Source organism: Equus asinus, chromosome 22, assembly GCF_041296235.1.
Source record: "Equus asinus isolate D_3611 breed Donkey chromosome 22, EquAss-T2T_v2, whole genome shotgun sequence".
Taxonomy (NCBI): domain Eukaryota; kingdom Metazoa; phylum Chordata; class Mammalia; order Perissodactyla; family Equidae; genus Equus; species Equus asinus.
The window spans coordinates 45,796,805-45,823,036 of NC_091811.1; the positions used below are offsets into that span (position 1 = coordinate 45,796,805).

Here is a 26,232-nt window from a genome sequence, read left to right on the forward strand (position 1 = left end):
AACCTCGAGAAATTTTTGTCTCTATTCCATGGCTTCTTTTCCTTAATTAGGACAGTATTTATTAAACAGTCATCCATCACGAACGTACTCTGATTAAGTTAGTGTTAACAAATCACTAACTACAAGGTGATATAAATGGAGACAAAACCGTTGTGCCAAAGAACTTAACAATTTAACCACAAAGCAAAGCGATATATCCACAAAATAATCAGCTATAAAGCAGTATGTAATTAGTTGTTGAGTTGAGTGGCTCAGGTCGTAAATACTCTCGAGTGGAGGGAAAGAAGGTATTGCTGTGAATGGAGTTAAACATGGTTTTCTATTTTTAAAGACTCCTCAAAAGGATAGTTTTAATTTGTCTTAGTAACCACTATTGCAAGAGAATAACTGTCTCAAAGTTCTTTGTGTTTAACACAGGTATTTACTGCTGAAGGTCATACAAATATCTCTTGGCCGGGCTTCAGTGGGAATGGAGAAAGGACATCTTCCCATATATTAATGATAGGAGAATATCTTCATGAAAAGATCACTACAATTCTCTTTTGTTACCAGACGGTTTTACAAAACATTTAGGTCAGCAACACATAGGTCTGCAATGCAGTGCTAGCATTAGAAATGTGAGATGACCTCAGAGAAGAGTTGGGAAAACTAGAAGAGTTATGATAAGAAATAAATAAAAGGCAGGATAAAGTCTAACAAAGGCAATTTGAGGCAAGCATCAGAAGGAAAAGAGTTAATAGGGAGTGTGTACTTAAGTAATAGAAGAAGACAGAAAAAAATGACACACACAGGAAGTGGGTCCACGGGATAAGTGGACGGCTGAGATTAACATATGGGAACCAGACAGCAAGGATGGGTCAGAAGAGAGGAACAGCCACCTGGGGATAAATATAGCAGCAGATAAGAAGGAATGGAAATATTGCATGGGGGATTTACTTCCTATTTTGGAAAGACAGGAGAGAAAGAACCACGAGCCACTTGAAACAGTTTAAAAATTATATACTTCCCCCTTGCTCAAAAGGGTTATGTAATTTGTAAATGCTAAAGCAGACCTTTAAAAAACACTGGCATCACTCTCCATGTTATTTTTAAACATCTTTTCATTCATTAAGCGCAATTAAGCTATCAAATCCTCTGTTTTAACTATGCAGAACACAGTTCCCACAGCCAGGAGCACACAGAGTATTAGAAACATTATGAACAATTCTGAACTTGCACAAAATGTAATTGGCCAATTTGGAGACATTGTTTTGCACAGTATGATGTGTCTCATACATTTTTCATATAGAGGCGATGCATTTTATGAGACACGCAATAAGCGTATGGAAATGCATGCGGTCTCAGGAAGCCAAGAAGAACCGTAGTGGGGATGGGAGACCGAGACCTGAGCTGAGCTATGTGACGAGATTTGTGAGCTCTGAAACTTGACAAGCTTGGAAAAAACTATTCTAGGCAGGCTTTCCAAGGCACTTAGAATGTTAATTATACCGGGTGCGCTCCATTTTTTCCTTGCTGTAATTTCTTTACTGGTTTTAATTAAGCGCTTTTAATGTCTATTAGGAAGGTGGAGGAACAAGGAGGGTGAGAATTGGCTTCCCAGGCAAGTTTTGCCCTGCCCTCACTCATATTATGCACTACCCAACCTGTGCCTTTGCTAATCTTTTATATGATTACCTGCATTTCTGCTAATTGATGGCTTTTTATTCTCTTCTTTTGCTAATTCTACAAATTAAGGCTCTACTTAAATGTTGTCAGTTCAGTCAATATCCTCTTTGGAGTAGTATTAGAGGAAATGGGTCATAATCTTTTGTTGATTCACATGTGGTAATATTAAAAATTGCTGATGCAGCTTGAAAGTATCTTTGTGGAGAATACTGAGGAACCACTGAAACTCAGTGGAAAAAGGCTCCAGTGGAGGGTGAGCTCATATTTGTATAGACAGACTTGGATCTGGGATGTAGGAGCAAACAGCTCCATTCACTCCTGCTTCAGCGGAGTCAGCGCTTACTGACCACAGTGTTTGGTACAAAGCACATTTGTAATAACTTCAGAATTATATTTGAAAATTTAAAGCTGAACATACACATTATAACATTGAATTTTTACTGGTCAGTTGTATGTAAAAAGAAGGAAGAGAGTCCTTTTTATTCCTTTACTGCATCACCCAATATATATTGGGTGCCTTCTATATGTTAAGCATAAGAACTGAATGGAGAAATAGATGGGATGAGACTACCTGAAGAAGCTGACATCCTAATAGAGGAGAGAGAACATGTGTAGAAATAAGAACCATCTGAGGCATCCATTCTTTTTCTTTTTTTCATTAAGCATTTATTAGCTAACTACTGTGTCAGGAACTATGCTAAGGGATAAGAATACGAAGATGAAGAGAACACAATATTTGTTCCCAAAGGATTTGGTAACTGGGGCAGGGGCACAGACGTGTAAATAAACAATTATAGCAATGGAGTGACGGTTATTATGTAGTTATATTCCAGTTTCTCAGAACCCTGAGAAGGAAGTACTGAACTCTGCAAGGAGGAGTGAGGCATGGCATCCTGGAAAACAAGAGAGACCATCTTAGTGTAGTTTGAGTCTCTAGTTCTCGCGACTTCTCACTCTCCTGTGCTAGAATATGTAAGCAAATAAATAACTCCCCCCTTCCTTTTTTTGCCTAAGCAAGTTTGAGTTAGATTTCTGTCACTTACAGTCAAAAGAATCCTGTAGAGTTCAGAGTCAGACCTTTGTATATATTGTTGCAAAAGCGTTTGAAGGGCTAGCAAGGAGCCATAGCAGGGTCACTGTTCTGTATTTTAACCAGAAAGCCCACTTCATTTACATTTCAATTACCTTCTTGCACATTTACAATTATTTTCCTTCTTTTTGTATTTGAATTTATTTCTACTATCTTATTTGTATTTTCTATTTATCTTTTTTTTTTTTTTTTGCATTTTTCTGCTTTTCACTGGATTGATTCCATTTTCATCATTCCCTGTTTCCCCTTTACTTTTTTGGAAGTTAAACATTCTATTTCTATTCTTTTTGTAGTTTTCACTACATTTTTTTTTTGAGGAAGATTAGCCCCTAGCTAACTACTGCCAGTCCTCCTCTTTTTTTTCTGAGGATGACTGGTCCTGAGCTAACATCCGTGCCCATCTTCCTCTACTTTATACGTGGGATGCCTACCACAGCATGGCTTGCCAAGTGGTGCCATGTCTGCACCCGGGATCCGAACCAGCGAACCCCGGGCAGCTGAGAAGCAGAATGTGAGAACTTAACTGCTGCACCACCAGGCCAGCCCCTTCACTACACTTTTTAACGTCAAGGGTTAGGTATGAAATTAATAAATATCTCTATCTTCTTCGTACCAGTACAGGTACTTTCATGCTGTAATGTTAATCACCATTGCCTTCCATATCCAAAATCATTGTTTGGCATTATTTACTCCCCATCTCCCCTGACTCCTTAATTATTGTTACAATTATTGTATTTACAACCTTTACTTCTATAGATTTACTAAAAGTTTACAAATTATTTTGCTGGCTAATTTGTCTTTAACCTATTCTTTCTTTCAGACTTATTTTCTTCATTTTGAAGTACATATATTCTTTACCAGCTATTTCAGCTATCTGGTGTAGCAAAATCTCTCAGTCATTGCCTGGAAAAATCTTTATTTTGAGCTCAGGTTTGGAGGATAGTTCGGTTTGTGCAGGATTTGGGGATGACAGTTGTCTTGGGTGTTATTCTCTTGCCCCATCCAGACTCATTCTCCAGCCTTCTGCATTCTTCTCACTGCCCAAGAACCCAACCTATATAGATGGAGTCAACATCTTTGGCTTCAAATTGGGAAAAGCAATGGGCGTCTCTGGTAGGAAAGAGGTTGCAGAGAAGAGAAGGAGGATGGGGTTATTATTTCCTCCACCCTTCTCTGATCGCTGCCTGCTTCCCTTGACCAAAGACCAAAGCTACCATTAGGTGGCCTTCCCTACCAACTTTCTACGGGTTCCAGTGATTGCTCCTCCCTCTTATTCCCTTAGGCTTAGGAGTTATATCACTTCTAGCTGTTGTTAAGCCTGCTGTACTATCTCATGCCCAGATGCTTTTTCTAAACCCTGCTTTTACCTGTGTAGCTAGTCCATTTATTGAATTCTCCTCAAGTATTGAGTTGAGTGTGCCATCTTTTTCCTCCTGGTTATAGTTATTTTTCCATTAGCATTTAAAAAATCTTTTTCCATAATCTTCTGGCTTCTGTTAGGGTTGGTGAGAAGTATGCTACCAGACTAACAATTGTTCCTTTTTAGACTATCTGTCTTTTCTCTCTAGCTGCTATTAAGATTTTTATTATGTCATTGATGTTTTACAGTCTCACTATCATGTGTATAGGAGGGAGATTGGTTTTTATTTGTGCCCCATGATATGCTCCTAAAATTTGAGAATTCATGTCTTTTGTCTGGGGACAATCTCTCCTGAGTCCCAGTCTTAAATTTGAGAATTCAAGTCTTTTGTTAATTCTAAAAGTTTCTTAGTTATTATCTCTTCAAATATTCCCTCTCTTTCATTCTACTTATCCTTTCATAATTCCTTTTAGACATATGCTGGACCCTCTATTCTATTCTCCAGATAGATCTTACTTTAACCTTTCTTTTCTATTTTTCATCTCTTCATTTCTGTGTGCTCCTTTATGTATAATTTTCTCAGAGCCATATTCTAATTCACTAATTATTTCTTTAACTATGATTAATATGCTGTTCCCCAGTTCATTGAGTTTTTAATTTCAATTACTAAATCTTTCATCTTATGGTGTTATAAGTGCTCTTTTTCAAATGACCATTATTTTCATATTGCCCTTTCCTTCTGTCTTTATTTTTTTCCTTCTTTTACCTCCTTAACAGCTTTAAGGAGATAGTTTTATTTTATGGTCACTTCCAGATTGTTACTTTAGCCCATATTCTTGGTAGTGCTAATCTCTCTAGTACGTTTGTTGATTCTCTCAACAAATCATCTCCTCTTGTTTTGTGAGCTCATCTTCACCACATATGATTTATTTATGAGGGTGTCACATGCATGCTGAGTGATGGACAGGTTGCTATAGAGTAGTTTTGCCTTTCCTTCTGTTAGATGCTCCAAGGGTTTCATTGATTCAGAAACAATGCTCAGATTAAAATACTATCATATTGCAGATTCCCTCAGGCTTCGGGTAATATAATACTGTATTCACACCTGTGTGTGTGACAGACATGAGACTTCAATTTCTCATGGGGGACTTTTATCTCCATAAAACCTTGAGCAGATATAATCTTCCTTGGCACTTCCTCAAGGCTGGTGACAGTCTTTCTTTCCTTGAATCCCACTTAAAGATTTTGGTTCCAGATCCTCACCTTATATGGCCTCAAAGCTATATTTCCTATCTCTACTTGGATGTTTCCCTACAGCCAAATAGGTCCAATAAACCACAGACTGTATGATCGTTGCAGTGCATGAGCTTAATGTCCTGGCTTTGGATCCCGCTTTGTTTCTGGTACGTTTCCCTGTTTGTCTCTTGAGTTCAGCTCCGTATTAAAATATTTTGTTATATTTTATTTATTTATTTATTTTTTAGTGAGAAAGATCAGCCCTGAGCTAACATCTGTGCCAACCTTCCTCTGCTTTATATGTGGGATGCTGCCACAGCATGGCTTGATGAGTGGTGAGTAGGTCTGCGCCCAGGATCTGAACCTGTGAACCCTGGGCCGCTGAAGCAGAGCACGCAAACTTAACCACTACACTACCGGGCTGGCCCCCTGTTATGTTTAATTTTTTAATTCTCTGTGTTTGTGGAGGGGAGGATGTTCTCTGTTCTGTCCTCTGTGCTGCTTAAACAGAACTTCTTTTTAAAAACAGGAAAGTTTTTAAACAAGGGTTTAAAATGGTTTGTTTTGTATTCTAAAGAGACCCATGTTTAAAAGGATGCATGAAAGCCTGAACAAAGACAGGACTGTGGATACAGATTTCAGTAATGTTTAAGAGGCATAGAGAAGGTAACTTCAAGAGACTCAAGCCTAAGCACTTGGCGAAATTTCTTCATGGTGGCGGTGGCAGGTTGGTTTAGGTCTTCTGGTGACTCATGGTGCTGTTAACTGGAATCAGGCACAGGGAAAATTCACATATTCTAGTACTTATAGGATATACAAGTAGAAAGATCTAGAAGGCAACTGGAAATACTTGTCAGGAACTCTGCAGCTCTGGAGATAAATGGGAGATTTGATCCGTTAGCTGGAAGTTGGAGACATAGCAGTAGATTACACGGAGAGTGTGCACAGTGAGTAGAGAATGGTACGATGACTACTATTAATATAAATATTAGAGAATAATACAATGAGCATTAGTAATATAATGAGTACAGTAGGGAATGATATGAGGGAATCAAGAAAGACACTCTCGGAGAACACTGATAGTCCTCACACATGTGGAGGGACAGTTGGTGCTTCAAGAGAAAATGATGGGCAATAAAGACCAGGTAAGTTAAGATTTTAAAGTGTGAGATGATCAGTGTTGCTGACATATCAATAAGGATAAGAAGTCAGAACATGATAATTATGATGAGAAGAAGTTGCTTATATTCAGGTGACTAAGAGCATCTTGGCGTCATGGATGAGATGGGCTCTGCAGATGGCCTTTGAAGATCCCTCTCTCACCACCAAAGCCTATGGAGGAAGAGAGTTAGATTTCATCTCAGATGGTATAGGCTGTTGTTCCCATTGATCCAATACCAGGTGATTGGCAATGGTTCTTGATATTAGCATGCATTGCACCACCTACATCATTTAGCTGGCCAGACCAAAATAGAAATTATTCTAAGTTAGTACCCAACCCAAGAAGTCGTATTCCTCCAAGTACAACCAATTTGGGAGTCTAGGTCTTAAAAAGCAGCAAAACTGTGCTGTCCAGCCAGAGGGGTAATAGAGCTACTCATTACACAGGAAAGGCCCAAGAGCCAATTGTCTCTGAATAGTCGAGGAATCATTTCCAGATCTTACGCAAATGAAAAGCTGCTTTCTTCTCTGTCTAAATTGACCATCTTTTGCCCTGTGTATTCTTGCTGCCTGGGCCTCCATGGACATTCAGCTCTGTGTCCTCAACTCAGGGAAGCTCTGGGACTCAGCCTGTCTCTTTCTCTGTCCCTGTGCTGCAGCCTGGAAAGGCTCTCAAGGCAGCAAGCTTGGGCAGTCATGGGACCCATCTCTCAGGGATCACTGCCATGTTCTGGCCAATGCCCAATGTTTTAAGAATTCATTTTCTCATGTATTTGGCCTGTTATTTTAGTAACTTTCCCATCAACATTGCATTTCTTTCTTTCCCACCTTGATGCTAGTATTTTATGAGGAATTTATGTAGTTTGCATTTGAATGACTTCAATATACTTTGGTTCCACTTTTTGATTTGAAGCTTTTTTCTTAACTAAACAATTTTAATCAAGTTAATAGTAAGCAGTAAAAGTGCAATTACATGAAAAGCCCCCTATTTTAATGTTTAAATTATTTTCCATTGTGTTTACTTGTAAGGTATTGAAGGTGGGACCCACTCCCGAATCTTCTTTCTAGTGGTAGAATAAGCTGCATATTGTTCTGGAGTGCCACTCCATTGAGTTTATGGTTTGTCCAAATGAATTTATGAGCAATAGGTGGTTTTGCTGTTGGAGAATCATTGGTCATGCAATGAAGCCAAAGATGCCATTCATGGGGCACCATGCTTCCATCTACATCCCAGAATGTGTTTCTGTCATTCCTGTCAGGAGTATATATAACCCATCGGTGACGGCCAAAAAACTACTTGTTGTCTTCATAGTATTTGTTTCCATATTTGCCTCCCTCCTCTAATGTACCAATTCTCATATCATTTGCACCGAAGAAAATTTGTAGATAGGCTCAGAGGCCACCGTGGCTACTGACCTGCTGCAGACCATTCTTTAGGACCCATGGGAACTCAGTCATGTCCTTCAGGCCCAGCCTCCCTGGTGCCCTGTGGAAAACCCACTCAGGGAGGAAGCAGCCACTCAGGGGCAGGGAGCCCATGACATTTCAAGTGGGAGAGTTTTAACTCCTGTTACTTCTTGGGTAAGAATTAGAAGTTGATTTTATGCATTTTTAACCAGTTCCTTTTATTGTCATAATAAAAATTTAATTTAAGGAACCCATTATGATGGATAAAAGAATATATATTTTATAGCCAAATTCTAAGGCTTAGAATGAGCAGAGCAGGTAAGCAGTACCTTCTGGAAATTGGAGCCCTAACAATGCTTATTCCTTCTGGCTGTGTTTCATTTTACAAAGCGGCATTCAAATAGCAAATCCTTCCGTTTTAATGAACTGTCTTAAATAGGACAAATCTGATTTGGATTTAATTGGTTCAATAAAATAGCTGAAAATTAATAAAGAGTTTGGAAATCTTGAAAGATATTGTCTTGGACTACTGATAATTGCAATCATAGTTGTTTTTCAGTTGTAGAACCAAAAGTATGCATAAAATGAGCGATTAGAACTGAGAAGAAAGTTAAGGATACAGAGATACTGTGAGGACTAGGAAATTACTTTGTTCGTCATTGTATCTTCCGGCCTGACAATATGTCTAGTAGATTGTGAGACTCAATAAATATTTGCAAAACAAAGAATAAATAGAAGAATGAATACTGACTCCTTGAAGGCAGTGGACTGTGAGTATTTTGTTCATTGTTAAATTTACAACACCTAGCTTGGGGTCTGGCGCATTGCACTCAGTAAACGTTTTATTGATTGGATTAATGAATAAATTAAAATCACATAGCCTACATATGATATCTTTGTATACAATTTGAAAATGTATTTTCAGTTCTGGAAATTTCTAGTCACTATGCAACTGAGAAGTTATACTAAAAAGCGGGAGGCAACGTAAGTAAATGATATAATGGTTAGAGGAGTTTGAACAGAGTTTTTTCCAGTCTAGTGATGAAAGGTTTTATACTGAAAATGTGAGTTGTGCTGCAAAAGCTAGAAATGTGAAAGAGTTCATCTGTAGGAGATCCCTTTTTCCATTTCTGTTTGAAGTTCATTCCATGGAGAAGGAATGGAAAGATAAAACTGCCCCAAAAAGCAGACACAGGAATTTAAAGAGAAAGGAAAATTAGTCAGCCACCACGCACCGCAATTCACCACTGGAACAATGAAGATGCATGAGATCAGAGGGGTGTTCCAGACAAAAGTTGCTGCAAGGCCAAGGGCAGACCTCAGGGGAACAAAAGGGAGCCAGTTCCTGCTCCGCCCTCCTCCTCAGCTCACAAGGCTGTGTCATCATAAGCTCCTTGCTCATTAGAAGTGGGAATGACCAGTTTTCTTCATGCATCTCAAAAGCAGTTTTGGTATAAGTGAGATGATCTTAATGCTATCAAGTCACCTCGGAGGTCCAGCCAAAATCAGCAGGCGAGGACACTTAGAGAGAGTAGGCCAGGTCAACAGCACTGCCGCATAACAGCGTTTTCACCAGTTTTATTCCTATCAGGGGAGTGTAAGTGGCTCTATTAACATCCCATCGTGAAGCAGGAAGAACTCAAAGTGCCCCCACACAGGACAGCCGAACATTAGAAATGCTCATTTTGTAATTGGGTCATTTCAATCTTATTCACTGATATTAGGCTCCAGCTATTGGTGGAGATACTTCTGAGCAGTTAGGTTAAAAAACACACACACACACACAACTGCTCCCCGATCATCTCCCTCTTCCTCATGTGTTGGAGAACCTGGGTGATCCGGCAGCGCAAGGGCAGGTCCCCCTCCCCTTTCTATTTGGACCCCAAGTGAACAGTAAGAACTAGTCCATCAACTGTTCCTTTGTGGGGCCCTTGCCATTCCTCTACTCAGCAAAAGACAGTTTCCTCTGTGTTGCAACTCTATATTTGGCGAGAGGATGGAGGGGTTGGCACGACCGGAGCTGGCTACTAAAAGCAGGCACAGTAAAACCCCACAATAATTTGCCTCTGTTTCAGCTTGGCACATCATGTTAGGGGCTGGAACAGAGAAACGTTTGTAATCAATTGCAACTGGGAGGAGGGAGATGGTGCTTCTGTAGAAGTCCTATGTGTTTCCCCCCTCTTTCAGCGGCAGAGTCACAAGCCTCACTTTTGTTTTTCATATTTTAAATGCAGCCTGTACTGAACTTGCCACAGAAATAGATCTGCACTGACACTCCCACTCTCAAGCTGCCGGTGCCGCAGTGGCAGGTTTTGACATTGCTTGAGCCAACCCCGAAACTAGAAGGTTGAAGTAGAATTAAAGAGGTAGCTATGTGAATAGACCCACTTCCTGGCTGGAAAACCTGGATCATATTTTATTTCCATCTCTGACACTCTTACAAATCTTTAATATCACCGCTGTGCTCGTCACATCATGATTGCCACATTCACAAGGCCTTGCTAAAAAAGAGAATTGCTTCCTGACACAGGCATATTTTTTTGCTGAAGTGAAAGGGTACAGTGAGAATTGTCCTCATTGGGACAAGCTCTAATGCAGAGGCCTCATCCCTGGAAGTCAGACGGATGGAACCACTGCATCAGGACCAACCATCAGAGTGGGAGGTCAGCATCAGGGAGGCCTAGAGCGAGGCCACAGGAGGTCCGGGAAGGTGGGTGGGAAAAGGCATCAAAGGGGGAGGTCTGGAAAGGCAGCCCTAGGTGTCAGGGGCACTTGCCGGGGGAGTCCTCACCCTAGCGCTGAAAACCAGAGCAGCCCTTAAGCTCTTGGAAGAATGCTAGGTTGCAAAAGGAGGAAGGAGAGACCAGAATTGTATACTGGTAATACTGGTTAGCATTTATTGAGCAACTGAGCCAGGCAAGTGGATTAGCAATGTTCTGTACACCGATCACAGCTCTTATCATGATGCATTTTATCTGTTTATTCACTCTTGTGTCTCCCACTGGATGTGAGCTCCTTGAAGGAAGGGCCTATGTCTTGATGACCTTACAAGGAACCTGGCATATAGGAAGCATTTGGTAAATGTTTGTGGATTGAGTGAGTGAGTGACTTTATATCTTTCAACAACCCTGCAAGGTGTTATTTCCCATATTCTTGCTGACAAAACCAAGTGACGGAAGAGATTAAGAGTCTTGCCCAAGGTCATAGACGAGTAATTGCAAAGCCAAGTTTTGAATGCTCTTTATGTTAAGCCACACTGCTCAGGGGACCAAATCAGAACTTAAAAATGAAGGGGCAAGAGAGATCCCAAATTCTGGAAATGGAGTTCAATGTGGGGAATTTTTCAAATTAAAAGTTCTCTGGATGGTGAAAGTGGATCCAGCACCAGGGCTGACTTGCTGGAAAATCCCTGAGCTATTGATACCATGCCGACCACATGCGCTATGCCCCTTGCTCCTGTCCTGCCCATCCCTGCTTATGAGACGGGGGTGAGCTTGCCAGACAAAATCTAGGACACCCAGTTAAACCTGAATTTCAGATAAACAACAAATAATTTTTTACTATAAGTACGTCCCAGATATTGCACGGACATACTTATATTTCAAAAGCATTTACTGTTTGTCTGAAATTCAAATATAACTGGCATCGTGTATTTTCATCTGCTAAACTGGCAACCCTAGATGGGAGCTGGTTTTAGGGACGCATGTGGGAATCACGAGGTAGCTTAAACCACCTCCGGAGCCACATGGCTAGTTAGAAGGGGGCTCAGCACTTCCATGACTGGGTGTTCAGTGGGGAGCAAGTGTGCAAGAACAGCAGCCCATTGGCTCATCTAACAGCATCTTGAGTGCCTCTTGGTACCTCCACAGAAGGAGAGCCCGTTGTTCCTGATGCTGCTTCCTTCCCCCGTGCATCTCCCGTCATGCTTCCCAAGAGAGTACGCAGCTGGGCTGCTTTCTCACTAGTCAGTATGGAGGACCGGGTGCAGAATAAGTGCTCAGAAAACAGTTCTTGAATGACTGAACAAATAAGTTTCAGAATGTGTCACCTCATAAGTGGCTGATCTCCCTGATGTCTGGATTGTCCATGGTCAACTTTGGCTGCATAGTCTCAGGTTTACTCGGTTGTGGCTAGAGTCTCAGGGTTAATTAGGGACACAGTGCAAAAGCATAGGAATTTTTTTTCTGAAACAGCTCTTTGGGCTGTTTCCTTAGGATCTGTGAGTATGGCAGGCAATCAAGAACATTTTATCCTGTCCAGGACACATGGCCTGTCCAGTATGCCATCTTTAGACTATCAGCCAATAAGCTGTACTCGTTAAAGTTAGGATGATTATATAATTTATTTAAACTGAGAAACTTGGATGCATAAAAGAAGATGCTGTTCATAAAGCTGTTAGGCCAAATGATGTACATCTGAACTGTCCTGGACATTTAAATTCGTCTGAATAATAAACACCCTCTAGAATCCCCTGGCTACTATAATCTCCAAATGCCACACTTTGGACACGGCCATCATATAAATCAGTAAGCTACTGGATGCCTTCTACTGCTTTTCCCCAAGGTAGTTTATCAGGAGAGATTCCGTGAGATTTTCCTCACGAATATGATTCACAGAATATTTTGCTGAGTATATTTCTGTCTCCACTTGATTGCAATCTCCTAAAGATGATGGTCCAAGTCATTTTCCTTTGTATTCTAGCACCTGGCACGTTCCCGACTCTTAGAAAGTGTACTTGTAGCAATAGCCATAGGCTGTTGTGCTACAATAACAAATTTTGGTGGCTTGTAAGAAAAAGAGTTATTTTCTTGTTCATACCATATGTCCACTGTTGGTCAGCTTGGGCTCTGCTTCGCTTCCTATTGAATCTGGAACCCAGGCTGATGAGCAGTTTTTATCTGGAATGTTGCAGTTCTCATGGCAGAAGGAAAAGAGACAATGTTGAACCACAGACTGGCTCTTAAAGCTTCTCCTCCGAGGAGAGAGTCACTCCACTTGCACTTCATTGCCAAAGCAAGTCATACAGCCAAGTCTTCTCCAGTGAGGAAGGAAAGTATGACTCTCCCACAGGGAAGAGCAGTAAATGTTACGAACAATAGTACACAGTCTACCACAGTCTCCTGTTAATGTGAATGGAATTAAACTTAACGTTATGACTTAATTTAATAATGGGATGGGGTAGAGAAAAGAGCACACTCTTGCGTATAATATTTGAGGAACCCAGTGTGTATCTTTGCCTTTCTGCTTTCTGTTCAGGCACATTTGCACCTGGGAGGGATGAGAAAAGCTTCAGTTCGACTCTTTTCCTTCCCCATCTAGAAGGATTATCCTTCTCTTTTACAAAGGTCATGACTAAGAAGAGAGTCTAGCTCTCCCAGCAGGAACAAGGAACAGTATCTCTCTGATTCCAAACCATTCTAGCCCTGAGGCTATGAAATGAATTCCTCCAATTACCTGACACCTACCAAGTGCCAGGTACCAGGCCCTGTACTGGAGCCCATGAAGGTTGAAATGTGTCAAGGTTCCTACCTTTAGGCAGCGTGTACTTCAGTAGAGAAGCAAGACATGTGCAACTAATTCTAGATGAGGTAGAATATGTCAAACCCTTGCTGCTTGGAGTTCCTGTATTAGAGTCCACTTGGGTCTCTCTGATTTCAAATCCTGTACAGATTAACCAGACACAGCAGTAGCAATGGAGCCCCAGTGGTTATAGAGTGAATCCTGCCTTTTCCAGCAAGCCTTTCTCATCTCTGGCAGAGGAGATTGAGTTCTTACCAGACTCAGTGTGACCCCTTCACTCCGCCTCCTATGCTGTATGCTTTGGATGTAATTATAATGATGGTTGTGTTTTCTGTCTAATATTTGGGTGTATCATGGCCCACATGATCCAACCCCCTGAAACACAGTTATACAAATACAATTGGATTTTTCTTTGGGATCCCACATTAGAACGGGAGAGGAAATCTGGTCACAGTCTAAAGGGGACCACTTCTACCCAGAGGTGCTGAGCAGGCAAAACAGGCATGAGCAGGGAGTCCTTAGGATCCACCCCTGGCAGACCACAGGCCTTCTCAGCCATGGTAGCCCCCTTTCCAAGGCCATCCTAAAGACCATAGCACTACCTCAAGAGAGTCATTAGCACCTAGGTGAGCCATTCCCATCACCCATGTGTCACTAAGTGGTTTCTGGGAAATTTGAGAATTATCTAAGATCTCAGGACACATCTTTTAAAATGATTAAGGTTCAACTATACTTCTAAGCATACTTCCCAGCAGATTCTAGAGCTCCGATTCATTAATTTACTGGTGATTTAAGCAATTTGCCTAAGGTCACATACTTGATTGATTGAAGCATTTTTTAACTCTAAAATGTTGACCCTACACACGAACTGGAATTTGTTAAGACAATTCATGGTAAGAATGACAGAGCAAGTTTTCCTGAGTTCTGTGTTTGTGAAGACATCTATTTTTAAATTTTTTCAGTTTCTAAGTGTCACGTTAAATAAGATAATTCTGGTGAGCATGTACTGCCTGTTTCACAATGGTACTGGTTCTTTAAAAGTCAGATTTCTGAGTCATGTCGAGTTATTCACACAAACAAAACCTGAACCTGGCAAATGGAATAACAGAGGCAAACACAGTGACATCACGTGTCTCTTCTATAAAAGGCTAGAGAGACCCCGAAAGGAAGTTTCTCCAGGAATTAAGGCAAAGTTGAATACTGAGCAACACCCAGTTACCATGATAGATAAGGAGGAATCCTATATGGTGAACTTGACGAAACTAAGATCTAGTCTTCAAGAAGCAACAAAATGCTGCTGATGTGCAATTTAACTATTTAACAATTAAAACAGAGGTGGATTGTGAACTCTACTGGCTCCATGAAGATCTTCATACGTCTTGGGTCCTCCTGCCTTTTCTCTAGGAGTCAAAATACTACTCATTTTTCAGGACTAACTCATATTTATGAGTTTCTTGATCCCTCTGGATGGAAATAACTTCTTTCTCCTTGGCACTCTAACGGCAATTTGAATAAGCATCCTTCATCGCCCTCATCATATTCTAGCCAAGCACAAATAATAATTATCTTCACGTTTCATTTCCTCTGCTGTATAATAAGCCACCTGAAGACAGGGATCAGGTCTTTTCTCCTTTGTGTCCTCACAAGTTCTAGCATGGTGCCAAGTACATATTCTACATTCTCCAAATGTTTGTGCAGTTAAATGAAACTGAATTACATTTGAATTGATAGGCCCGGGGCTGGGGCAAAGCCTGAAAAACGTTGTCTATTGACGTAAAAGAAACCAAACAAACATTGAGAATTTTAACCATCAGAGTTAAGAGAGGGGAACATGTACTTTTCAAGCTTGAAAATATTTTTTTGCTCCCTGTGTAGTTTGTATGATATGTTTAATATATATTATCAAAAAAGAGTAAACTGTATTATGCTTTGTGCTTATAAGCAAATGTTTCCTAATGAAAATATTAAAAAGACTATGAAATATTACTTTCCTCTTTTTCTTTGCTTACACCATCCTGAATAATATAGGGGCACATTAAGGACCTGTGTTAGGAAGTTGGCTTTTTTTCTTTATCATCATAAGCTGTTATATTTTTATTCAAATTTGATGTTCAGGCTTGATAGCACATTAAGTCTTTTTTTACCCTCCTTATTCAGTGGGGGAATAGAGGGCCAGACCACTGGAAACATTGTACATTTTATGAGTGAACAAGGCTTAGGCCAGCTCAGGCTAGGGTGAGGAAAAGACTAAAGGGACAAAAGCCAGCCCATGACACACTGTCTGTCTGTGGGCCTTGTTAAATGCCTGGCAGATGTAATGCATACCTCTTCACAGAAGACTCCTTGAGTAGATGCATCGCTCTAGTCTAGGGTGACATTTTGTGTAGCCAAGTGTGTATACTTTGCTTGTATTAATAAAGAAAGTTTGTACAGACAACATTTGAAATCTATTGATACTCTAGGTAGTGTATGTATATGTTATAAAGAACCAATATACAAGTGGAATGGATAAAAGAAATAATATTTGTTGGGTATCTCCCATGTGCATACAAGGTAATGGGCCTTTAAATATTGTAACAATAATGATGATAGTAAAAATAATGTTATTTTTAATGAGAGCTTACTCTGTCTACACGTTGAGTCATTTAATCCTTTCAGCAAAACTTACAATGTATTCTGTCCATTTTATAGATAATTTTCTTTACGAAGCTCTGTTCAAGGTCACACAGTCAGTTAGTGCCAGAGGCAGGATTTGACCTTTTCTAGCCAGGGATGGTGTGGTTGCAGGGTCAGACCTCATCTCAGTCTAGCTCAAGGAACAAAGGAGATTTTTTTTTTAAATAAAATTTTAGTTTAGAACACTTTACACAGGAAATTTGTGAAGATAGTACAGATTTCCCTTATACTCAACACTCAGTTTCACTTATTGTTAATAGATTAAATTAGTATAGTTTGTTACAATTAACAAATCAATATTGACATCTTATTATTAACTAAACTCCAAGGTTTATTCAGATTTCCTTAGTTTTTAACCTAATGTCCTTTTTTAGTTCCATGATCCTATCCAGGATACTGTATTAAATTTAGTCATCATAGCTCCTTGGGTTCATCTTAGTTGTGATAGTTTCACAGACTTTCCTTGTTTTTGATGACCTTGACAGTTTTGAGGAGTACTGCTCAGGTGTTTTGTAGAATGTCCCTTAGTTGAGGTTTCTCTGGTGTTTTTCTTAGACTTTGTGATTGCATGTTTTTGGGAGGAAGATGACAGATGTAAAGTACCATTGTCATCACACCATATCAAAGTTATGTACTATCAACGAGGCTTATCACTGTTGATGTTGACCTTGACCACCTGGCTGAGGTAGTCTATTCAGATTTCTCTAGTTTAAAGTTACTCAAAAAAAGTTTTTTTTTGTTAAAATAATGCAGAGAAATCTCACAGAAATGAATTATACCTGGTTCCACACGGATTGAAAATCATCAGGAAGGCAGTCTCCAATATTCTCTCTTTGGGACAGCACGGTCTCTCATTTCCTTTACTTTGGGTGTTTTCGTCATTATCTCTTCTTATTTTTTACTAACTGGTGATAGATGTCTGGCTCTAGGTAACTCTGTTTCCCTTTTCTCTTCTCTCTGCTTTTTGACTTGGCTGCCAGCAAACTGCTCCACATCCCTCCACCTTTTCCTGGTCACGGACCCGCTTAGCACACATCTCACTTTCTTCTGGTTTATTTTCCCCATTCCTGGTGCAACTTGATCCCACCTAGAGACAGTCTCTGTCCCCAGGACTTGTCCCTGAATTAATCTGACCCTTAAAACAACTCTGTGGGGTAGGTAGAATTATCTCCATTTTATAGATGATGAAGTTGGGGTCCAGAGAAAGCTAAGAAACGTTCCAAGTTTCTATAAGTGATAGACCTGGCCCGTAAGCCAGGTTTTTCAGACTCCAAAGCTTATGCTTGAAAGTCTAAAGGCACAGCATTGTCCTTGGTGCCCTTCTATATTGTCCCGCTTAAACTCTTGACAATCCTCTGAGGTTAAGCAGCTTGCCTGAGATTAGCCAGCTAGTAAGTGGTGAAGCTGGGCTTAGACTCTGGTTTTTCATAGTCTGAAGTCCACCACATCAGCTTGCCTTTCAAAATATTGCAACATGTAAATTAACCTGGTGGGGGCTGGCCCGGTGGCACAGCGGTTAAGTTCAAACATTCCACTTCTTGGCGGCCTGGGGTTCGCTGTGGTTTGGATCCCAGGTGTGGACATGGCACCGCTTGGCAAAAAGGCATGCTGTAGTAGGTGTCGCACATATAAAGTAGAGGAAGACGGGCATGGATGTTAGCTCAGGGCCAGTCTTCCTCAGCAAAAAGAGGAGAATTGGCAGTAGTTAGCTCAGGGCTAATCTTCCTCACCAAAAAGAAAAAAAAAATTAACCTGGTGAATACCATTGCATTACCCTGTTCTGAAGAGATACCAATACAGATGTGAAATCTATAATGCCTAAGTATCTCTGACTAAATCAGTTCAGATCCTGGCTTTGGCATTCATTAGCATTCACCTTGAGCAAGTACTCCACACAGATAAGGGAGCTGTAGATCTGGGCCATGTTATTAAAATTTGTACAAGGCAGTTTGCAAGACTCGTGGATGGGAAGGACAGAAAGATAAACAAATTGGAAAGAATACTGAACCTCCCATAGGTGATGAATCTGCTGTTTTGTGAATCTTAATGTGTATATGTATGCAGCTCTAAGGTATTGGTATAGATGAGTGGGAACTATGAAAGTTGAGAGTGTTTCCTGATAACCCCTGATATACTGGGATATTGAGGGATTGCCATGGCTTTGAACTTGCAGGCAACAGCCCCACGTAATCTTGACTTTTCTCAGTATGGTAGTGAATATAGTAGAGACAAGGTAGTAGTGAAGGTGAAAGATGATGGCAGCTTGGACTAGGTGGTACCAGAGGAGATACAGGAAAAAATGAATGGTTTCAAGATATTGAATGTGGAGGTGAAGATGTGGAAGTTGTCAAGGATGATGGATAGGTGGTAGTGCCATTTATTAAGATAGAGACACCAGAAAAAGACCATATTTGGTTGGTGTAGGGTTGGGCAATCCTGACTATGGATTCTTTAGGTGCCCAAATGGAGATGTCAAGGGTAAACTATCGATATATGGAGAGGTCTGGGCTAGAGATAGGCATTCGTGAGTCATCTGTATCAGATAAGTAACACTGTGGCTATTGTCCAAAGCTCCTAGAGACAGCAAAGAGTGAAAAGATAAGAAGGCCTAATTGCTAGATAATGATTAATTTGCAAATAAGAAATAGGCTAATAAATTGGACACAAGCTGGAAAAAATCCAGGCAAGTAGATATGAGACTTGGAAATAATCCAGTGCTCGGAAAGAGAGTATTTCAATAAGAGAGAGAAATGATAGATTAGCAGACCATGGAATCATTAGTTAATTCATCAATTAATCAAACAATTAGTGAAAATTTCTGCTGTGCCAAACAGCAGTTAAAAACTGAGACTATAAACACTATTAGGATCCTGATAAGCTTAGCTCTTTGACATGGCTTTCCTGAGTTGAGTCAGGAGCTGGCTGTGGATTATCTATGTTAGCCATTCTCTCCTGATTTCTTCTACTCTTTTATTTTTGTCCTTTCTCTGCTTCTTAGCACTTCCATCAAGGGCTAGGCAGGAATAGGGAAAGGAAGTTATAGCAAAAGCACTAGCTTTTCTGGATATTTCCTGGTGCTGATAAATACTTGATGGTATAGGAATAAAATCCTGGGAACCTCAGTGGCTTTTAAAATTTTCTTTCTTATTTTCATCACTGAATATCAGAAGTTGGTGCTACTTAAACTTGACTACAAAGTGTCTAGCTCCATATATTTTCCTGACCAGAATCATATGGTATTTCAAATTAATTCAAGCAAATATAATGCATCAAGAAAAAGTAAAGAGGGGCCGGCCCGGTGGCTCAGCGGTTAAGTGTGCACGTTCTGCTTTGGCGGCCCTCGGTTCGCCAGTTTGGATCCCGGGTGTGGACATGGCACCACTTGGCGAGCCATGCTGTGGTAGGCATCCCACATATAAAATAGAGGAAGATGGGCACGGATGTTAGCTCAGGGCCAGTCTTCCTCAGCAAAAAGAGGAGGATTGGCAGCACATGTTAGCTCAGGGCTAATCGTCCTCAAGAAAAGAAAAGAAAAGAAAAGAAAAAGTAAAAAAGCTAATATTATTGAGGAGGCAATATCTACTTATCAACCATTTAACATTTCAATGTCTTTTCATGTTCAAAACCATCTAAACATTTAGAAGGTAGTAACGATGTAAAATTAAATATAAGATAGTAGAAAATAGTGTCCTATCAACAACAGTAGTTATTTTCCTTCCTCAAATGATTGTTATCTCAGAGGAGGAAGAGCCTTGATATGTCATGTCAATGCTGTTGCACTGGGATGGGATAATGTAAAAACTCAGACTGACTTAAAAATGTTTTTAATTAGAGAGAAAATAGGATTCATTTTGTGAGAATTCTCTATTATAGAGAAACTGCTTATATTCTTAATGTATCCTGACTAATATTGACTAGACATTATTTAGGATTATGGCTTTCAGACTCTTTTCTCTGTTGGTATAAAATGACACTATGCAACATAAAAGCAGTCTATTTGCTGGCAAGCATATAATTTAAATCAAATGTATTGTCTTGCAGTTCTACACCAGAAACAGAGCCAGGTCTGGCATTAGGTGTCATGGAAGTGGCAAAAACCTCTCTTCTGGGATCCAAGGTTTATCCAAATGTTCTGTGCTCCACAATAGCGCCATGCTCAAATCCCACCCTCAACCAGCCACTGTGATAAGCATTTTCCATTACTTACTCCTTTGAATGAAAGCACTAATGTATAAATACTATCTTGCGTTGATAACATATAAAGTAATTTTTTTCATTCTTATTTATTTATTTATTTTGGTGAGGAAGATTGTCCCTGAGCTAACATCTGTGCCAATCTTCCTGTATTTTGTATGTGGGACGGTGCCACAGCATGGCTTGATGAGCAGTGTGTAGGTCTGCACCTGAGATCTGAACCTGTGAATCTTGGGCCACCAAAGCGGGACACGGGAACTTAACCACTACACCACTGGGCCAGCCTCTAAAGTAAATTTTTTAAAGATGAGGCACTTCATTACTTCTTGGAAATGAGACATTTGGATATGGGAAATAGTCAATTAAACACTCAGTACCATGTTAACCATCTTGTGTGATATAAAATTAGTATATTTGTTCCATGTCCTCAGACAACTTATATTCTTATTTTAAGCTGTATCAAATAGGAAAAAAGCTAGGTATTCATCTTAACATTACAAAGAAATGAGAAGAAAGTAAAACCTGGGAAAACAATGCATTCTAAACCAAAGGAAAAATGACCAAAAGATATTCTAAGTTTGAGCTAGGTATTTTTTTTTTTTTTTTTTTTTTGAGGAACATTAGCCCTGAGCTAACTGCTGCCAATCCTCCTCTTTTTGCTGAGGAAGACTGGCCCTGAGCTAACATCCATGCCCATCTTCCTCTACTTTATACGTGGGACACCTACCACAGCATGCTGTGCCAAGCAGTGCCATGTCCGCACCTGGGATCTTAACTGGTGAACCCCAGGCCACTGAGAAGCTGAATGTGTGCACTTAACCGCTGCACTACCAGGCTGGCCCCTGAGCTAGGTATTTTAATGACCTCTTAAGGAAAACAAAAGTAGCCAGGTATCTTAGGCAGGAACTTCAAAATTCCACCTCAATGGCCCATGAAGTTACCATTCCTTGTGTTTATAATATTATTATTACTCTTTGTTCTCTGGACCACTCATTTATTTTTCGTATGTCACTTATTTACATCCATGATTTATCTACTTCCACAACTGATTCCTGGATGTGATATACTATGGAACTTTGCTCGTCTTACTGCTTGTCACATCTCAGCAAGCCGTCCACCAACAGCCTGAGTCAATCTTGACCACAATTGAAGTGCTGGGACTCTATACTTGGGAGTTACCCTAACACACGGGCCTGCCTGTGCAGGGGTGGAAAGGGGGCCTGCCTGTCAAGTAATACCATTCCCTACATTCTCAGGAGAGGGTAGTTTATTTCTGCCAGCCTAGTCCTGCTGTGGACCTGGTAAATACGGAACTTTTGTTTTTACTTTATACCTTCCTCCCCCCAGCCCTGAGCTTTGTCATCTGTTCCTCCCAACCAGCTGCACTCTAGTTCATTATTCTGCATGTCCCACTTCCTTCTCATGGGGCTTACACTTATCTGCAAGACTGACACCTCAATGTTCTGGACAGTGTCATTCTGGATGACAGTGGTCACTAACCAAAAGTGAGACAACCAGCGAGTCAGAACATATCACGAGTACTCGGAGAAAAACAGTTAAAGAAAAATTACGTGAATGGAAGATAGAAGTCCAATGTGTTTTGAATTGATTTGGCTAGGATAGTATGGTATTAAATTATCCAGTCATCTATATGCATAGCCCAAAATTCATTTTTGTGGTAGCTAAATCTACAATAAATCTGTAAGAAATAGACATCCATAAATAAAATCAGCTGCCTTATAATTTTTATTGGCTACAATGAGAGAATAGCATAAATAGTATTTTGTTTCTATCATAACACAGTTATTAAGTCAGAATAGTAAAAAATTATTGTAGTTCCTCCTAATTATATAATTGCTGTTATAGAAACCAGTTTCCTTTCTGCTGGTTAAAGAAGAGACTGTCTATTTTACAGCAGTTCAACAATGTCACTTGTGTATTAAAAAAGCACTGTTTGTATCACTCAGAATTCATCCGTCATTTTATTCTCACAAAATTTTAATCAACATTATCATTACCTCTCTGTGGAAGGTAAGAATTTTACTCCTGAAGAAAAACAGACTTGCCTTATTCTTAGGGTGGATTTTATTAAGAGCTTATTTTCATACAAAATAATTCATGAACGTTCTCTCCACTTAGAAAAGACACTGGAAAGTGCAATGGGTTCTTTCTTTAGGGATTACGCATTTCCAGCTTCATTCCTTGACTTGCCTTGGACGTCTTTGCCTGCTTTAGAAAGTCTGCTGCCTTGAATTTGGGTAAATTTGAGATGCTTTTAGGCCATCTATAATCCAATAGGTGGAGTGCGTAATATTTTAAAGCAATGGCATTCCTGTAATCCTTGCTCACAATGCTTTGTAGTAAAGACTACAGATCTCCTTCTCTTTATTTCTTGGACGTGGCTAGAAAGGCAACTTGCTCTAGTGGCATCAAAAACTCTGGCTCTGTGACACTGGAAAAGACATCTAATATTTTGGGGCCTCAGTTCCTCCTGCGCAAAGTGAGATGTTGAATGGGATGTTCTTTGAATCCCCTTTAAACTACATAGAAATTGTAAAAAGCCGATTAAGCTGACTTTTAATGCTTATTTATGAGGGTTCTTTGAAACAGATGATGGAGGGACAAGAAGCAAAAGAGTGCAGGAAGAAAAACCAAAAAGCGGAGAATGTGTGGGAAGACCTGAGGGTGGCTCCTCATGGTTGGCAGCCTCGCTTATGTTCCTCCCTCTGTTTCCGATACCTTTCTCCATGATACACTCTGAGTGATCTCACACAAGAGGAAAGTCTGGGTGTGGGCTGAAAAAGAAGGGGGTGAATTTCACTGGTTGAGAATGCCAAGCTTAGTCTGAAATTCATTAGTTACTTAAGTAATAGTTAAAATGAGGAAACATTAGGTCAGAGGAGCAGTAGCTAAGACAGGCAAAAATACCTGCTAATCCAAAATTCCCAAGTAAGGTCACTTGAGGCAAACACCAGAGTGAAAAAAAGGTTTAGTTGTATCATTGATATGGTCAACATATGTCACACCTCTAAAACATATGCTTCTTCGTAAAGTGCTGCTCAGAGAATGTTTTTTTCTCTTCTAAATTTAGGCACTCTTTCACTGGGTGTATGTGCATGTGTGCATGTGTGTATTTATTTTTTATGAAGTTATCTAGAAACCTATAATGGTCCCAAATAAGCCTATCTGCTGGCTTAGGCGCATCTCCTCCATGGCCCTATGCTTCCTCTAGCTCCCTGCCACAGTGTACTGTGGTGGTTTGTCTGCTTTTCACTGCCCCTTAACAAGAGAAGTCCCTTGAGGGCACAAATTATACCTTATTATATTTTCCCAGAATGAAAACTGCCCCCAGCTCAGAGTGTATCAGGCGTGATGTTAGGGAGGGCGATGGGAAGATGCGGGTCCAAACTTAGATGCTTATAGTTCAGTGGGAGAATCAGGAGTAAAAAATGTCTATGACATCAATATACTGCAATAAACACTTTAACCAGAGGACAAGAAAATTCGGTTGTAAGGGTAGAAGAATGAGAGAGAGTGGCCGCAGACCAGCTTGCCTTAGAATCACTGGACATTAGACTTTTCGCATTAGCCCTAGACATGGCACATCCAGAATGAGAAATGCTGAATTAGAGCATCAATTTGCCTTACTTCCAATGAGATGATGATGCCCTGTAGTTCTACACAAAGTAACATGTGCATAGGTGCAACACAAAGTAAGGATTTAAAAAATTGAACAGACAATAGCCCACATTGCCCCTGACTCCAACTATGTGCCTTACACCCCAACCTGGGAGAAGATGAATGCTGGGTCCACCTCAAGCCTCTGCCCACATAATCTGTTCTCTACGTCTGGAAATGTTTCCCTCCACCTTTCTGCCTGATGATTTTCCAGACATGTGATAGATTAAGATGGCTGCACCAACAATATTTTTCACAGAAGTAGAACAAAGAATCCTAAAATTTATATGGAACAACAAAAGACCCCGAATACCCAAAGGATTCCTGAGAAAAAAGAACAAAGCTGGAGATATCACACTCCCTGATTTCCAAATATACTACAAAGCCGTAGTAACCAAAACAGCATGGTACTGGCACAAAAACAGACACACAAATCAATGCAACAGAATTGAGAGCCCAGAAGTAAACCCACACATTTATGGACACCTAATATTCGACAAGGGAGCCAAGAGCATACAATGGAGAAAGGAGAGTCTCTTCAATAAATGGTGTTGGGAAAACTGGACAGCCACATGCAAAAGAATGAAAGTAGACCATTCCCTTACACCATGCACAAAAATCAACTCAAGATGGATTAAAGACTTGAATGTAAGACCCGAAACCATGAAACTTCTAGAAGAAAACATAGGCAGTACGCTCTTTGACATTGGTCTAGGCAGCATATTTTCAAGTCCCATGTCTGACTGGGCAAGGGAAACAAAAGAAAAAATGAACAAATGGGACTACATCCAACTAAAAAGCTTCTGCACAGAAAGGAAACCAGCAACAAAACGATAAGACAACCTAACAACTGGGAGAAGATATTTGCAAACCATATATCAGATAAGGGGTTAATATGCAAAATATACCACGAACTAATACAGCTCAACAACAAAAACACCAATAATCATATTAGAAAATGGGCAAAAGATCTGAAAAGAGATTTCTCCAAAGAAGATATATGGATGGCCAACAGGCATATGAAAAGATACTCAACATCATTAGCTATCAGGGAAATGCAAATCAAAACTACAATGAGGTATCTTCTCACTCCGGTCAGAATGGCTATAATTAACAAGACAGGAAACAACAAATGTTGGAGAGGATGTGGAGGGAAGGGAACCCTTGTTCACTGCTGGTGGGAGTGCAAACTGGTGCAACCAGTATGGAAAGTAGTATGGAGTATCCTCAGAAAATTAAGGATAGATCTACCATATGATCCAGCTATTCCACTGCTGGGTATTTTTCCAAAGAACTTGAAAACACAAAGGCATAAAGATACTTGCACCCCTATGTTCATTGTGGCATTATACACAATAGCCAAGACTTGGAAGCCACCTAGGTGCCCATGAAGGGACGAATGGATAAAGAAGATGTGGTATTTAGACACGATGGACTACTACTCAGCCATAAGAAATGACAAAATCCGGCCATTTGTGACAACATGGATGGACCTTGAGGGTATTATGTTGAGTGAAATAAGTCAGAGGGAGAAAGTCAAATACCATATGATCTCATTCATGAGTAGAAGATAAAAACAACAAACAAACACATAGCATTGGAGATTGGACTGGTGGTTAGCATAGGGGAAGGGGGGAGGGGGGAGGGCAAAAGGAGTGATGAGGCTCACATGTGAGCGGATGGACTATAATTAGTTTTCAGGTGGTGAACATGATGTAATCTACACAGAATTTGAAATATATTATGATGTACGTCCGAAAATAAATAAATGAAGAAAAAGAAGAAAAAAGATGGCTGCAAATCTTTGCTACTCCTCTCATTGAGAGATGGAGGTCTGTATCCCTTCACTTCGAATTTGGTTAGGCTTTGTGACTGCTTGACCAATAGAATATGATAAGAACAAGCCTCCGAGACTGGCAGCTTTCACTTCCTAACTCTTGGAACGCTAGCTCTGGGGGAAGTTAGCTGTCATGTCAAATCTGTCTGCCCTGAGACTGCCATGCTGATGAGGAGCCCAGGTCCCATGGAGAGGCCCTGCAGGATGAGATGTGAAGAGAGGGAGAGGCCAGGAACACTGAGGTACCAGACAGACAAATGAGGGAGCCACTTGGGAGTGGATCCTTCTGCCTCTTCTGCCTCAACTGACATCATATGGAGCAGAGATGAACCACCCCCCTGAGCCCTTCCTAAATTCCTGACCAAGAAAATCATGGGCAAAATAAGATGGGTGTTTTCAGTCATAGGT

At 40.3% G+C, this 26,232-nt stretch overlaps 1 pseudogene; it reads right to left on the reverse strand.

The window, feature by feature from the left end:
- Positions 1-7,530: 7,530 nt before the first annotated feature.
- Positions 7,531-7,970, reverse strand: LOC106845836 (NADH dehydrogenase [ubiquinone] 1 alpha subcomplex subunit 12 pseudogene; annotated as a pseudogene).
- Between the last annotated feature and the right edge of the window lie 18,262 nt (positions 7,971-26,232).